The sequence below is a fragment of the Myxocyprinus asiaticus genome, chromosome 24 (genome assembly GCF_019703515.2).
Source record: "Myxocyprinus asiaticus isolate MX2 ecotype Aquarium Trade chromosome 24, UBuf_Myxa_2, whole genome shotgun sequence".
NCBI classification, from domain to species: Eukaryota; Metazoa; Chordata; class Actinopteri; order Cypriniformes; family Catostomidae; genus Myxocyprinus; species Myxocyprinus asiaticus.
In genome coordinates this window covers 27,464,586-27,481,430 of record NC_059367.1, presented here as the reverse complement: position 1 = coordinate 27,481,430, position 16,845 = coordinate 27,464,586, and the positions used below count along the sequence as shown (strand labels likewise).

General features: G+C 38.4%; 1 protein-coding gene across 1 annotated transcript in view; it reads left to right on the top strand.

Moving 5' to 3' along the window:
• Positions 1–16,845, top strand: part of LOC127415329 (LIM/homeobox protein LMX-1.2-like) — a 98,165-nt gene that overhangs the window by 67,513 nt on the left and 13,807 nt on the right.

Genomic DNA, 16,845 nt, shown 5'->3' with positions numbered 1-16,845 from the left:
GCAGAATCGATGTCTCCTTCTCGGCGAGGATAGTCGTCTTGCTTACAGGAGGAAGAGAGATGGGTTCAGGAAGGTTGAGGCAAGACTGGAAACAGGAAGCACTCCAACGAGTCATTTGTCCATCTCTCCATGAGATCTCAGTGTTGTGAAGTCTTAGCCATGGCAGGCCAAGAACAATTGGGTTCTTAGGAGAATGAGTGACTAGAAATTGAATCTCCTCATAATGAAGAAGTCCTACTTGAAGATGGATGGGTCGGGTGATTTGTTGAATCTTGCCAGACCCCAGAAGTCATCCGTCTAGTGCTGATACATGCAAAGGAGGGACACAGGGAACAAAAGACAGGTTTAGATTCGTGGTGAGACCCAGGTCAATAAAGTTACCTGCAGCCCCTGAATCTAAAATGGCAGATACATGATGTTCATTATCTAGAACATGTAAAGTAACTGAAACTTCAAACTGTTCGATTAGAATTAGGTTTGAAAGTTCCAAACTCACCACCACGTCCCCCTTCCTAGAGGAAAGAGTAGGGTAGGCAGCCAGTAAATGTCCCGACTGTCCGCAGTAGATACAAAATCTCTCCCGTAGACAAAGTCTTCGTTCTTCGGTAGAGAGAGAAGAAAGACCCACTTGCATGGGCTCGTGATAACTTGTTGCACCAATGTGAGAGTGAAGTGTCTGTAGAGAACTGTCTGGACGAAGGGCTTTAATCAGGTTATCCAGACGAATGGCTAATTTGATGAATTCATCAAGAGATCACCCCTCATCACGACATGCTATTTCAGCCTGAAGATCAGGATTTAACCCCTGATGGAACAGTAGCTCAAAGTGTCCTCCACCCACACTGTTTGTGCTGCTAGTGTGCGAAAGGATAAGGAGAATTCAGCAGCAGACATCTTCCCCTGCTTTAAACATAATAGAAGTTCTCCCGGGTCCTTACCATCCTCAGAGTGTTCAAAAACCTCCTGTAAATGAGCTATGAAATGAGACAAAGAGTGTTTTATAATGTTCTCACGACTCCATACCGCAGTAGCCCAGTCTAGTGCTTTTCCTGACAGCAGTGATACGATAAAGGAAACATGAGCTTCATCACTGGGATACATTTGAGGTAGTTGAGATAAAAAGAGCTCACATTGCAAGAGAAATCCTCGACACTTACTGGGTGATCCGTCAAACTTCTCAGGAAGCGAGAGTCGAGGATTAACAGCAACTGTAGAGTGCGTTGTGCTGTTGGCTGAGTTGCTTGTGGAAACTCTCATCGGAGATAACTGCGGTTTTGGCTGCATGGATTTAAAGAGTTCTTCCGGGATAGAGGTGAGCTTGCACAGCTGCTGATGGTGACTGGTAAGCATTTCTGCTTGTGCAGCAACAAGCTCTTGTAACTGTTGGAAGGCTACTGGATCTAAGTTGGGCAAGTTATGTTAAGATCCATGTGTAGTTTAATAAACATATGAACAGTACAATAAAGTAGCAAATAAAAGGATAAACGATAAAACAGGCAAGGGTCCGATACACAGGAAACAGTCCAAGAAATGCAAACCAAGTAAATCCGAGACACAGAGGGGTAATCCAATAACAGGCAAAAGGTCCAAAAACTCACAAGCAGGCAGGGAAATACAATAAACAGGCAGGAGCCAAAAACACAGGAAGAACAGGAATGGTAATAACGCTCAGAATTGCAGACTAGGCAGAACAAGACTTCGCATTAAATGCAGGCAAACAGAGAACTTAAATAGTCTGGGATAATATGAAACAGGTGAATGAGTAATCAGTCTGAGCGGGGGATTATGGGAATTGTAGTTCGTGAAGCAAAAGCTAGAATTCTGGAGATGGAGGCCTCTGGTGGCATTCTGGAGAGATAGCAGACGCTGCAGGTGTAACAATAGCTAAAATATTCAAGGATTCTGGTCAAATCGGGGCAAGACAAAAACCACTTCTGAATGCGCGTGATCTCTGATCCCTCAGACATCACTGTCTTAAAAAACATCATTCATCTGTAATGGATATCATGAACATGGGCTTGTAATAACTTTAATAAACCTTTGTTAGTCAACACCATTCGCCACTGCATCCACAGATGCAAGTTAAGACTTTACTATGCAAAGCAGAAGCCCTACATCAATACTGTCCAGAAGCACTGCCGACTTCTCTGGGCTAGGTCTCATCTTAGATGGAAAGTAGAACAGTGGAACCGTGTTTTTTGGTCCGATGAGTCCACATTTCAAATAGTTTTTGAAAAACACAGCCGTTGTGTTCTCCAGGCCAAAGAGGAATAGGACCATCCAAGCTGTTATCAGCGTCAGATCCAAAAGCAAAAAAGTGTCTGTGCCCTGTGTCTATATGGACCAGGGGTGTGTCAGTGCCCGTGGCATGGGTAATTCACACATCTGTGAGGGCAACATTAATGCAGACAGATATGTAAAAATTTGGGAGCAGCATATACTGCCATCCAGCAAAAACAGGCTGTCAGTTTTAATAGTCATTCATTTTTAAACTATTCCATATACATGTATATTTAATTCATTCATTTACATGTAATATTTAATTTCAAAAAAGTTAATCACATCCTCGTTAAATATCAGGTGAAGTAAGCTTTGCCACCTCATTTTTATTTAAATGATTTCAAAAATTAGAAGAGAAGTCTTCTATCCATGTTTAATTATATATATATATATATAAACAATTAAATTGAGCAATTCCCATCTATTCCCATGTTGGGTGCATTATGTGCATTTTGATTACCTTCCTAAAGTTTTCTATTTTGTCTTGTTTCGCAATATCCATTTTTCTGTCTATGTGAATTTTGAATATTTCACCATATGTCTGGCATTTAGTGTCATAATTGTATGGTACTCCACCACTGTCCATGTGCTTCATCGTAAGTCCTGTCATCCACCGGGGACTGATGTTAATGCTAAGGATTTGGTCTGACCAGTATTCCTTTCATTAGGCAATCTATGGGAAATTATGGCTTATAGCATACGTTATGCCATCTGAGAGTTATTAGTCCCACTGTAACCAAATTGTCTGCAGTGACCTGCACAGCGTGAAGGCTAATTAGACCTCATTTAAAGTGGTTTGGAAGGGTGAACCACTGAGTTATTAGTATTATTAAATAGGTATGGAAAACTTTACATGGAGCCCTCTGACCGTTTTGTTTGCAAGATCTCTGTCATTTTTCTTTTGTCCCCTCCATTTTGTCCCCTTTCAATGTATTCACTCTATTTTGCTTGTAGATTTTTTCAGAATATACTTGAATCAAGTGTCCTCCCTTCCCCTCTCTCTCTCGCTTTCTTTCTTTCAGATGCTCTCTCATTTGCATTGCATGTGTTGTAAAGATGTCAGGTCTCCAACTAGGCCAGAGAGGAGATGAGTATTACTGTAGGCTAGAGTTACAGAGCAGAACACTGTGATGAGAAGCAGAGCAGTCTGCAGAGCTCTGCCCATAACTCAAGCCCTTCTGCCTCCTTTACAAGGCAAAACACTGTAGCATGTTGATAAAGTGTTTAGGAGATGCTGAAAGGGAGGCATTCAGTGATCTTTATATCTTTACATTTATGAGTTTGGCCTACACGTTTTTTCCAAAGCAACTTATTGTGCATCTAGGATATATATATATATATATATAAGTACTTGTGTAATTACACTGTAACAAGGGCACTGTAAAATAGGGTAACTATATAGATTTGGTTCATTCGGTTCCACGTGCACATGCCTGTCATGTTTTTTGAGAGGTAGCACTGTCCTTTTGTATGTAGGAACAGTGGTTAGGTATTGAGCATGCTCACTGGAGAACTACAGCTGGCCATACACACACTGTGTACCTGTCTGCCTGATGCACGGGCTTGACTGTGTACTCAACCTCAACTGCTCACCATCCCGTGGTCCTTTTCATATCAGTGCAGCCATCTATCTACACTCATCCTCCTCTCTTCTTTTGTGAATAGCTTGGATTTTCCATTTATTATTATATGAGAATACACAACTGGGTCTGATATTTGGTAACCCTTAACAATAAAATAAAACAAGTTAAAATCAGTTAACATAGTAGTTATTAACCAACAATGAACAATACTATTACTGCATGATTTAATCTTGGTTAATATACATTTCTAAATATCCATTTTTAGCATTAATTGATATGTTAACATAACTTAATACATTATGAACTAACCTGAACTAACAATACAGAAATCTTATATATGACCTTTTATTAGTATATCAATTCTAGGTCAAAGATTTAGCCATGTATTGAATATGTACAATTTCGAAAAATACACTCACAGCCACTTCATTAGGAACTCCTGTACACCTACTTATTCATATGATTATCTAATCAGCTAATCGTGTGGCAGCAGTGAAGTGCATAAAATCATACAGATACGGGTCAGGAGCTTCAGTTAATGTTCACATCAACCATCAGAATGGGGAAAAATGTGATCTCAGTGATTTCGACCATGATGTGATGTGACCGATTTCGACCATGACGGGACCGATTTCGGAATGATTGGTGATGCCAGACGGGCTGGTTTGAGTATTTCTGTAACTACTGATCTCCTGCGATTTTTGTGCACAACAGTCTCTAGAGTTTACTCAGAATGGTGCCAAGAACAAGAAACATCCAGTGAGTGGCAGTTCTGCAGACAGAAACACCTTGTTGATGGGAGAAGTCAACAGAGAATGGCCAGACTGGTTGGAGCTGACAGAAAGGCTTCGGTAACTCAGATAACCACTCAGTTGCAGTGAGCAGAATAGCATCTCAGATTGCACAACACATCAAACACTGAGGCAGATGGGCTACAACAGCAGAAGAACATGTTGGGTTCCACTTCTGTCAGCCAAGAACAGAAAGCTGAGGCTCCACCCGTATCTGCATGATTGTATGTATTGTACCGCTGCCACACGATTCGCTGATTAGATAATTACATGAATAAGTAGGTGTACAGGTGTACCTAATAAAGTGGTCGGTGAGTGTATATGTTAAATATATGAAAACAGACATGTTGTAGTATTTTGAAATATATGTTGCATATCAGTGAAAATACATACATACAGTATAATATATTATATACATCCAGTATATTTATAAATTAACCAATTAACACTGTTTTTCCATCATTATTTTTCCTATTTTATGATACCTAATGCATTAATTTATGTTTACATAGACAACAGTTTCATAATTTTTGTACTACTCCACTGTTTCAAGATATCTTTAAATTGTAGAGGATTTTCTACACTAACTTTCTGACACAAATACGTTAAGACAGTTTGATTTGTGTTACTTCAGCCTGTGCTTGTTGCATTTGACTCCATCTTTTGCCAAGAGGTTTTCAGGTAACTGTATAGACATGTTTGGACACGGATACTCTCCCTCAGCCATGTCTCCCAGCCCTGTGACTGACCTCTCAAGTACTACCTATTTCAGTTCACTGGAGCAGAAAACATAACATTGCTCATGGACATTTTTGATGATCATGCCTCAGAATAATTTAACCGCCCAACCAGGTAGAAAATACACCGTATACCTATTTGAATATCATCTGACATTGCAATACTGCTCTGTTTTGCGGACCACTAGATGGTATTCAGCAATGCATGGAATATTTTTTTTCCAATCAGATTTACATCTGGGGTCGCACGGAACATGTGTTTCTGTGAACAGAGAGAGCAAGTTTAAAATTTCTTACAACCTCTTTCCAAAAGAGTAGGACAGAACCTTCCGGCACTAATTTCATTTTGGTCCTCAAACATCACATGGGTTTTTGGATCCAAAGCCTACTCAGAAACACAGATTAGACATGAAATATGTTATATAACGAGGGTTAGCAGTTAAATTATATATGATGACAATGTTGATGAGGAAACACATGGCTATAAAGCTGCTTTGGGCATTTCTTCAGAGCACAAACCTACATTGATCGATGTGGGTCTCATCCATGTCGCATTGATTATAGTGATTAGTGCTTTTCGAACCTCATCAATAGTTTAAATCCTAAATGGCAGAATAATTATTGTGATTGTAGGAATGTATGTAAGTTCACATATGGTTGGGTAGTAGACATGAAATACTTTTGGAAAGGTGTAACTTAATATACTACTAACAATCTTTACATCTAAACAATTTTTAAACAGCATTTTACTAATTATTTTATAATTATTATGCATGCAGCTTTTATGACCTCATATTACGTATTTGAGAGACTAGTTGGAGTATTTGTACTTTAAAAAAAAAAAAAAAACGTTTATTTTAAATAAACACTTATTTATATATTCAAATTTAACCTAAAATCTTGATGCGGATAATATAAAAGTAAAAATAAAATAAATAAAAAAGTCAATGGACACGTTATATAAGTCAACTAACCAATATACAGTGCACCATTTCAGGTGTTGTATTGTGACAGGGTAATAAATCAGCAGTTGCAAAACAAATATGAATAACAATCCCTGAAGCCAGCAACCTACCAATGTTAAAACCTCCAAGCATTCTTAAATGCACAAGACAATGGTGTCATAGACCAAAGGAGAACCTGTCTAGGCAAATCCGTTTAATCCATCGCAGTGAGGTAGATGATCACAGAACGTTCTTTGCCGAGTTGGTGAATCATACTGCGGCTTACGAGCCATTTGTTAGCCACAAGGCATATTGTCAACACCCCACAAGTTTCAAAAACAGTTTTCCTCTAATTTGATAGATATTTTAAACATGCAGGGGGACAGAGTGAGAGAAAGATCTTTCCTTAGTGTTCCTCAAGAGAGAAGTTGAGAGTGAGAGCCCAAAGATTGTTTGATAGAGAGAGAGAGAGAGAGAGAGAGAGAAATAACACCTCTGGGCCAGTAATGAAGGTGCACATTCTCCTCTAATGTGTTTTACTTTTACCTGCTGGGAGTTTAATTAAAAAACAAAGAGCCTCAATTTAAAGCCCATTACTATGCTAATTTAGTATAGAGAGGGAGGTGATTAAGCAGCTCTTAGCGTTGACTTGAGCTTGCCCAAGGGAGCACGAAGAAGACACTCTTTATTTGCCTTCATTAGTTCACACTGTAATCTTTCCACACCAAGAGAAACGCTGATACTAAGCAGTAATAGAGGCCCATTTCCTCATGGATTATTAAAGAGAAGTTTTACCTTAATGATTATAGTATTTGCCTAATGAAACAGCATTTTTAGTCTGTGTTTAAAGTTTAAGGACTAGAGATATGATCAATTGCATTTAATCTTGCCCCCCGAAAACGGTAGAGGCGTTGCTGTTATTCTTAAAGAATATTAAAGAGCAGTGATTTTATTGCGTACTAAGCCAGTAGAAACTTTATCTATGTTGGTCACTCACAACCAAATCACGATTTTGGCAGAGTTGTGCTTGGTAGTGCCAGCAGATTTGAAGCACTTATATTTACTTACACTCACCGAGCACTTTATAAGGAACACTATGGTCCTAATAAAGTGCCCAATGTGGTCTTCTGCTGTTGTAGCCCATTAGCCTCAAGGTTCGACGTGTTGTGCATTCTGAGATGCTATTCTGCTCTCTATAATTGTATAGAGGAGTTATCTGAGTTACCGTAGCCTTTCTGTCAGCTCGAGCCAGTCTGCCCATTCTCTGTTGACCTCTCTAATCAACAATGCATTTCCGTCTGCAGAACTGTCGCTCACTGGAAGTTTTTTGTTTCTGGCACCATTCTGAGTAAACTCTAAAGGCTGTTGTGAGTGAAAATCCCAGGAGATCAGCAGTTTGGCACCAACAAACATGCCACGGTCGAAAACACTGAGATGCATTTTTTTTTTTCGCATTCTGATGGTTGCTGTGAACATTAACTGAAGTGCCTGACCTGTATCTGCAGATTTTATGCACTGCACTGCTGTTACATGATTGGCTATTATATAACTGCATGAATTAGTAGCTGTACAGGTGTTCCTAATCAAGTGCTCAGTGAGTGTAGGTGATATAAATGACCTGAATTCATTTTTGACAAAAAAAATAAATAAATAAATGTAAGCGTCTTCTTTCAAACAAGACCACAATTATGCTTGTAGTCCAAAAGGGTCATGAACTGCAACCATTTAAGTTTGAACGTGTGTTTAAAAAGAAGGTTCAGGTTAACAGGTTAATTTTATGGTTTTACAGTTAAATGATAAATCATAAATGCAAATTAATTGTGACTTGTATTTGTATATTTTACTACATATAGGCACTATTCTCGTTCTTATTGCTCTCATCTCATTCCGTTCCCTACCAATCTGGGATCACTGGCATGGTTACGATTGATTTTTTCCATTGTGGTGCTTACAGATTAATAATAGAGCGAACTGACTGGGCAAGTGAACAATCGTGAGTTGCCATGTCACTACAGGTGTTCCACCAGCATGGTTCACGATCCCTGAATATGGTTAGTTAAGAAACTGCTGAGAAATCCGGGCTGGGATTGGTTTATAATCATAATGTACTGAACCACGTTCAAGTGGAAATGCTACTGGAACCGTTACTTACCATATTCAGAACTGTTCGGCCCGCTGGTGGAAAAGCGGCTACTGATGCCACTACTTCGGCTATATCCAGCCTGGTCTCATGAACATTATATGACTGTGGCAGCATTTTTGCAAAGCAAAATTATGTGCCTTATTACCCATTTGGCTGCAGTTTCCCAGTTAAATGTTCAGTAGGGGGTGCCAAAAGCATATGAAATGTTGTCGTAATCAGACAAAGATTTTAAGGTGAATATCATGGAAGTTTTAATGAGTGAAACGTACCTCCCTAACCTAAAACTTTAACCAAAACCTAACCAATAGTGATCTAAAATCAAATGTGAGGTAGACACAAAACAAACATCCTTACCCTATACCAACACCTTAACCTAACCAATAGTGTCCAAAAGCAAAATGAGAAACAAAAGGCACGTTTTATGAAGCAACCATGTCATCTCGTGCCGCTTCTTCGACACTTGTCTCACGTATCAGCTTGCATGCTTGACTGGTCTCAAACCATGGTTTTCCAAGTTCAAAGTCCAACATTCTATACATTGGACTAGGTGTGTAAATGTAGGTGAGTCTGTAATACAAGCGTTAAATGATGCCTTATTGTAAAAGTGTTTTGATATCATAACATAGCAGTGCGTTAGTAATAGTGTGAAAATAAGTGTTTAGAAAGTCGTAATCAGCCGTTGTAGTCGTGATTTGTGTGAAACTGAATAAAACGCACAGTTGTTGTAGCACCTCTAGTGTTAATTTCACCAGGAAACTGCTGCGAAACTTAGAATTCGGCTCGTAAAAGTCAGTTCGCAAAAATTTTGTTAGAGTAACGTTAATTCTATGAGACTAGTTTATATCTTAAAACACCTGTATCTTATGTTCAAAAATACAGAATACAGTATCTGAGTATCTTCCCCTAAGACAATATAACCAAACAGATTTGCCACTTTACAAGGCTTTCAAATCCAAGCTGTATCTGTGAAGCTGCTCTAAATTGTTTTCTCTTCCTCTTTTTCTTTTTTCTCTCTCTCTCTCTCTCTCTCTCTCTCTCTCTCTCTCTCTCTCTCTCTCTCTCTCTCTTTTTCTCCAAGTTGGTATCTTGGAAACAAGTTAGCCTGGGATCTATGTCACAGACAAGCCAGGGAAAAAAAGGTAATAGAAGCCATATAAATCAGCATGGCTAGGCAGCATGCTGAGGTGACTGTAGATTGGAGAGTTCCCTAAGATAGTGTCTAACAATTTTCTTCAACCTGACCCCCATCCAAACACCTCATTGCTCATGTCTTTATGATTGACACGTCTAGAACTCACAAGCCTGGGGGGCTCATTTGAAGAAGCCTGGGGGGGACCGTCTTCAAAGTGATTGTTTACAGCTGTTATACACAAAAGTCCTTATCCTGCTCTCATCTTTGATGGAGATGTGGTGACATAAGATCCCATTCTGTTCTAAATCGTTATGGGCTTATTTTTTTCTATTTCCCCTGCATGTTGAGTAGAAATAGACAAGAGGATAGGTGGAGATGAGAGCATGTGTTACTAAATGTACACCAATTTTCAAGCCGAACTCCCCCACACCTCTCTCCCTCCACCTAACTCATCTCTAATCTCCGCTGGGTATGTGATCTTTATCAGCGAGCCTGAGGCATTGAGGGAAAGGTCTTTAGTGGCTGGGAAATCATTGGCAACATGTGGTGAAAGCTTTAAGATGTTGTCACACTTTAAGTTGCTCATAATCTGTTCAAAGAGAAAGAGCATATACTCCATAGATTGGCCTACTTTGCGGTTCTTAGAGAGAAGAGGAATTGGACAGTGAGGGCCCAAGCTTCACCAGGCGATGAGCTTGCAGCTGTGTTAAGCTTAGACATTGAGTTTGGGCCTGTTTCTTTTTTTCACAGATAAATCATTCTGCCAGAAAATAAGAAATGTAGAGATGAGTATGCAGTATTTATTTTATTTATTTATTTATTTATTTAGTGTTTTGTTTTGCTTTGCTTTGCTTTGCTTTGCTTTGCTTTGCTTTTTTTGGTCTTTTGCCTTTAATGTACACATTGTGGGTAAAAAATTGTTTATGTCCGAATATACCTGAATACATTATGTTACACCAACAAAACTCATTTTAAGTGTTATATTAAGTAGAAATAGCTCCTTAAGGTGATAATTACAGGTTTACCACTTTTTACAATGCAGTGTTGTAGACGAGACCAGCTCATCCGAGTCCAGCCTGAGACCAGAGTAGGTCAAGTCCAAGTCAAGACTGAGACCAGTAGAGGCAAGAATCAAGACTCTTAATGTTAATGTTAATAGTTTAAATTATTGTTAACTCTAGGCTCATATATAAAATATACCTCATATATTATTTGTTTAAGCTTATGTTAGTTAAACAATTTTACCAGTCAAGAACAAAAATTAAATAAATGCAGCATCCAGGTTGTGAACACAATTGTATTACGATTAGGATATGTCAGTGTGAACAATATTGCAGTGAAAAACTCAAATTAAAGGTGCAAGATGCCAATGTGGCTTTTCAATGCAATACAAACTACCAGCTTCAGTGTACTATTATTATTTCATTAATTGTAATTCAAGTAAACATTTGTGCTATACCAAATACAGTATTACTGTACTATAACTAAAAAGGGCCTAAAATCCAAACAATAATGTATTAAATATGACAAGCATAGTCAATCTAAACCTTTTCTTTCCATTTGTTTACAATTTCCTTAATTGCACTTTTATATTCCATTTAATATAAGTCAAGTAAGCATTTCTGCTTACCTCCGCCTGCAGGATTTCATCTCGGGGTAGGCACAGACACCTCAAGTTTATTTTGTATTCATTTTTTTTATTTTTGCAAAAACAACACCAAACCATTCTGATGACACTGAGAGAAGTTTTTTTTTTTTTTTTTTTACATTTTCTTCAGTATGTGTAGAACTCATTTAACTAATGGCTTAAGCATTTGTAAAAGACTTATAAGCCATTCAGACCGAGCACATTCTTGCATTATAAAAGCAAGACACAAAAATGCAAAACATTTTTTTTTTTTAATATTGACATTAGAACGTAATTCTTTTTGATGCTTCTGCATGAGACACCGGAAACACAGAAATACAGTCAACGCTGTTTATTTAGCATGTGTTTACATAGAAAAACAACTGAAAAACAGCATGAATGGATGCAGAAATGCATTTGGTGTGAACAGCTCGTTATTCACATGACACAGCACCAGTTGAAGTTTCTCAAATTTACCTCTCAAAAAAGTAGCCTTTTGTTTCAAATAATTATAGGTAAATATCAACGTGTTTTTAAATATCCTGACACTGTTTTACTGAGTGAGAAACCACTGCAAATAATTCAGTGAGATAGCAGTCTGAACTAATAAGAATGAGTGGCGAAACGATTCAGACCTTTTTGCTAGCCTGTTTGGCCAAATCAATGAAGAAAAAAAAAGATTCCAATGAATGATTAATTTGTGAATCGGGCAACACTAGTTCTGATTCTACACAGCTGACAGAAATATGAAACACAAGTCATAATCCCTGATATTGTCAGTCAGATAAATATTTGTCAGATAAGTCGAAGCTCTCATTGTATATATTTTAAAGGGACTCGACCGGTCTTGGGGCAAAGTCAGAATCCACACTTGTTCGAGTCTAAGTCAAGACCAAGTCAAAGGAGACACAGGGTGAATGCGATTTGGGATGTGACATTGGCAAGATTCAAAACACTGTGCCACAGTTCCAACATGCATGTAATATGTTTCTTTATGTTGATAAAGATATTGGAGTGCACATAAACACTGTCTTATTCTTATTTTCTCTAATATCGAATTAGACCTGACATTCATCTCCCGCATCATTGTGAAACTTTGGCTTTGAATACATTATTGACATCTGGCAGAAAACCTGTTGCTCTGAAAAAATGTCCATTGGTGGACATTTTTCTGGAAGAACATACAGTCTTTATGTGTGAAGGCCAATTCAACTAGCCGCCAGACAATGTCTGTGCATCTGAGAGTTTGGAAGCAGATAATGATCTCCAGGGTAGCTTTCCTGAAGTTATCACTGTGGATTATCTCTGATTTGACTCATGTGGTCTTGGTCTGGGAAAGTCTGAATCAACATTGGCACTGCACTGCCTGAATTGTGTCTGTTGATCTGAATGTGGGGGTCTTATCTGCCAATTTGTGCATTCAGGTGTTTGGAGGGAGTGTACATCCTTGAGACAAACAAATTGGGTATGTACTAATGTATACACTGAGTGCACTGCAAGTCGCTTTGGATAACATAATCTGTCAAGTGAATAAATGGAACAATTCGGGTCATGTTATATTGTACCGTTCCAATAATGTTTCAATTGTACAATGTAAATGCCAGACTCTTTTTACTCTTCTAGACCAAAATTGGGAAAGGTGGGATCTGATGCCCTGCAGACAAAAATGATTTTGTGTTCGGTGGTAGTATGTTCACTTATTGAGTTTGTAGAGGCAGATATTTTAAAAAGGCCCAGATGTAGTGAGGTGTCTGGCCTCACAGTGCTGAGAATACGACTTTCTACTCTCTCTTCTGCTTTTATGTCAGACCACAAGACAGTAATCCCCCCCCCCCCCCAGAGCAGACGTAGCATCCCAGTAAGTGCTGCTATTGTTTATGTCATTGTTTATGACGTTCGTGTTGTGGCCACGTTTATGCTTGCCGTGCTAACGTCAGATCTGGTCTTTCCCTTCGCAGCCATACAGTACTCCACTGCTCGCCGAGGCATTGGGCTGCTAATCAGGTAATGTTACGGGGGATTGAGAGCAGCAACTCCCCTCCCACCCAGGTTGGCCTTCTCCTGCTCACACTGTGGTGTTGTTTTAAAATGCATTCTTTCACTGCTGAACTTGGAAAGGTATTAAATTGGGATTAGGGGTTCCTCCACAATCCAGTGCTTGTGTCATTCACTGGGCTGCTCTCTTCACCCACCCCCCCCCACCCCCATCCACATCCCTCTCTCTCTCTCTTTTTCTGTTACCCCCTGCCTCTGCCCTGTTTGATTGTTGCGATCAGTGGGAGTTGAAGTGACTGTGCCTTTCAAAAAGAAAAAAAGGGGTAGGTTTAAATCCCTACTTCACTGCTCCCTGCTAATTCCCCTTGTTCCTCCAAGAAGGATTTACTTCTGCTGCCAGTTTGTGAAAGGCTTTCTCTGCCCATCCAAAAAGTTAGCCGTCGCCTTCCTGCGGAGGTGTGGTTGCTATAGCAGGGGCGTCATGCGTGGCTATTCCATCAGAGATCCCGCGGAGAATGGAGAACAAGTCGGGGGGGGGGGTCAGCTAAAAAGTCCAGATTAGATCCTGGGACAAAGCCAGGACAGGAAGATTCTAGAAAGAACAAATAGGAATTACAGCAGCAAAAATAATGCAAAGTGACAGAGAGGGGAAATAGAAAAATAATGGCTTACAAGATTAGAACGGGTGGGTAAAAAGCAGGTGAGAAGAAAAAAGAGGGATGAAAAGGAATGTTTTTATTTGGATGAGAAGGATCCTGAGAGTTGGGTGGTGTAGAGGTGAGCAGGCGAAACTGGAAAGTGTCACAACTGCCCAATAGGGCAATTTCCTGCGCTTTTGGTGCTTTTTAGGCCTGCAGGCTTTGACAAGATAAGACTTCGAACTGGGTCATGACAGATTCTTTATTCTGGTTGACAGATCCAGCATGTAACTAGTTAATCTAGCCAGCTCAGATTATTATAAACACTGCGCCAGCCATCTTTAATAGGAAGATTGTGTGTATTTGCATGTTTAGACAGCAAAGATTTCATGAATATAATGGAATGTGCACAATCCTCTTGTTGTTGTTACCCACTCATCTTTTTTAATGTACTTTACAGATGTTTCGCATGATCATATCAAAGCACAGTCATATTTAATGCCAAAAATTACAACCATGCTAATCTCTGATACTTGCTCAACACTTGATTTGTGAGAAGGAATAACTCCATTTTCATGTGATTAATGAAATCTGTGTGGACATAATTGCTGAAACAATAGGGAGTAACCAAAACAGATCAGCCTGTGTCTAAACAATATAATGGAAGTGTATTTCTTAGCTGTAATGTTCTTATCCTTCACTCACACTGGAGAACGTGCCAGGTAGGCGGATATCTCACAAGCTCAAGAGAATAGTAGAAATGCCAATGTCTTGCTAGGATTAACAGTTTTCCACTTTTAAATAATAATCCTGTAATCTCCTTAATGTCCTGTGTTAAATAAAAGATTATAAGTGTTTGCACAGGCTAATCGTGCCAGTATTCTTTTTATTTTTATTATACCCATGCAAAAGTGTTTTTAAATAATTCATTAGTAACACATTACAATTATTTTACATGTACATTAACATTAGTTATTAGCATTTAACGATATTTTTTTACAGCATTTATTAATATTAGTTCATGTTAATTCATAAATATACTTGTAATGTCAAAATGTTTTATGTAGAAATTGAAATGAACCAAGATTAAATGCTGTAAAAGTGTTGGTTATTGTTAGTTCACGTTAACTTTTGCATAAATGTGAATGCATACAACCTTATTGTATCTAAATAACTGTTCATTGACAAAAACTAGTATTATTTAAACATAAGACCTTCAAGATCTGCAAATGATTATTTGCCCGGTTATTTTTTAGAATTAATACCAATGCTTCACAAAATGATGAGGCATTTTACTACCCTTTGTGAAGCGTTGGTTTATTTACATGACAGCTCAAAGGACGGCCATAGAAAATCTGACATGCACAATAACTGTCACAACAAAAAATATCCAGCTATACAAACTCTTCCAAACAGCAATGCAGCTGGCCAGAGAACCACGCGTGTCCAGCGCACTGTCATTATCGGTACCCCCATCATATCTTACAATGAAATTACCATCACAAAAAACATATTTACACATATTCATTTGAACTCATATTAACACATATTCATCACTGTCAGCCAACCCTGTGCACCATCAACAGAATATGACGATGGGCATTCTCCCTCTCTCACTCTCTCTCTCCCTCCCGATGAACAATGCCACAGATGAAATGCAGAGATACACGCACGCACCAGGGCAGCTGTCCTACCAGCCAGAGCAAACAAAAGAAGGAAGGCTAATAAATCAGCTTTTATGGGCTGGACACTGTCATACAGCCGCTTCCTGTAGAGGAAGGCTCCCGCTGAACCTCAGAAGATGAAAGGGAGATGGCAATATCTCTGCCTATAATGAAACAAAAAAGATTTTATCGACACCCTCTTGGAGGAAATGAAGGCTGCGGGGGTGTTGCCGTGGTCTGTTATGTAAACAGACATTTATTGTGGCATGGCATATGACTTTAGAGTTTACCGGACAGGCAATACCAGTTCACAGTAAAATTTATAATTGGCTTAATTTGGTATAATTTTTTTTATCTATTTTTTTATCTATATTTTTTTTTTTTTTTTTTTTGTAGAAGGGTTGATGCTGTTGATGCCATGGCATTATTGTACAGTTAGCATTTTAACCTCTGCTCAATAGGTTTTATTGATGATTTCTAGGATTTGGGAATCTTGTATGTTCATTTGTCCTAATTTAATGAGAAGCCACCAATCAGAAAATAAACCAGTCAGAAATTAACTTTTTCTTACTATTATTAAGGGGCAGTATTTGCCCCTGAAATTGCCTTTTTTTTTTTTTTTTACCTTTATGAGGACATACAGCATTTGATTTCTTACTACCAGTTATATACAAATGTTCCAGTTATATCAATTAAATGAAATAATTTCTCAATCTGAACAATAATGGTTAATTATAAAATAAAACATTCAGTACAAAAATAACTGTAAATAATGCACAAAATATCATAACACAATAAATACTCACCTAGAATACTTTTTAAATAATTGCCCAGTCCTTTTGCCCTATGTTAATTATTTAGCTCATACTGCCTGTGTTTGACAGTAGAGTAGTTGTTGAAGTGAGTAGTTGTTGGGAGTAATTTCATCACGTTCAGTGTTTTCAGAGTTGATTTAAAAAAGAAAAAAAAGAAATCATCGAAAATCATTTCATAATATCATTTCACAATATTCGATATGGCTCTAAGAAAGTGAACACAGAACAAAACTGACAGGTAGACATTCCTACGGTGTCTGCTACTAAACCCATTATTAAATAGGTCTTCTATAGAATATTTTGAAATATATCAAATGTTGTGAAGTACAGGGGCATTTTTTTGCCACCATATTTAAAAATCTGGCCCTTTTAAAAATACGGAAAATCTTTTTTTCACTTTCCGACGTGGTATTTTTGCATCCAAGCTCATTTAATCTAACACTGTAGCAGATGAAATATTATGCAGGTTCTCGTATGAGCATGATATCAATTCACC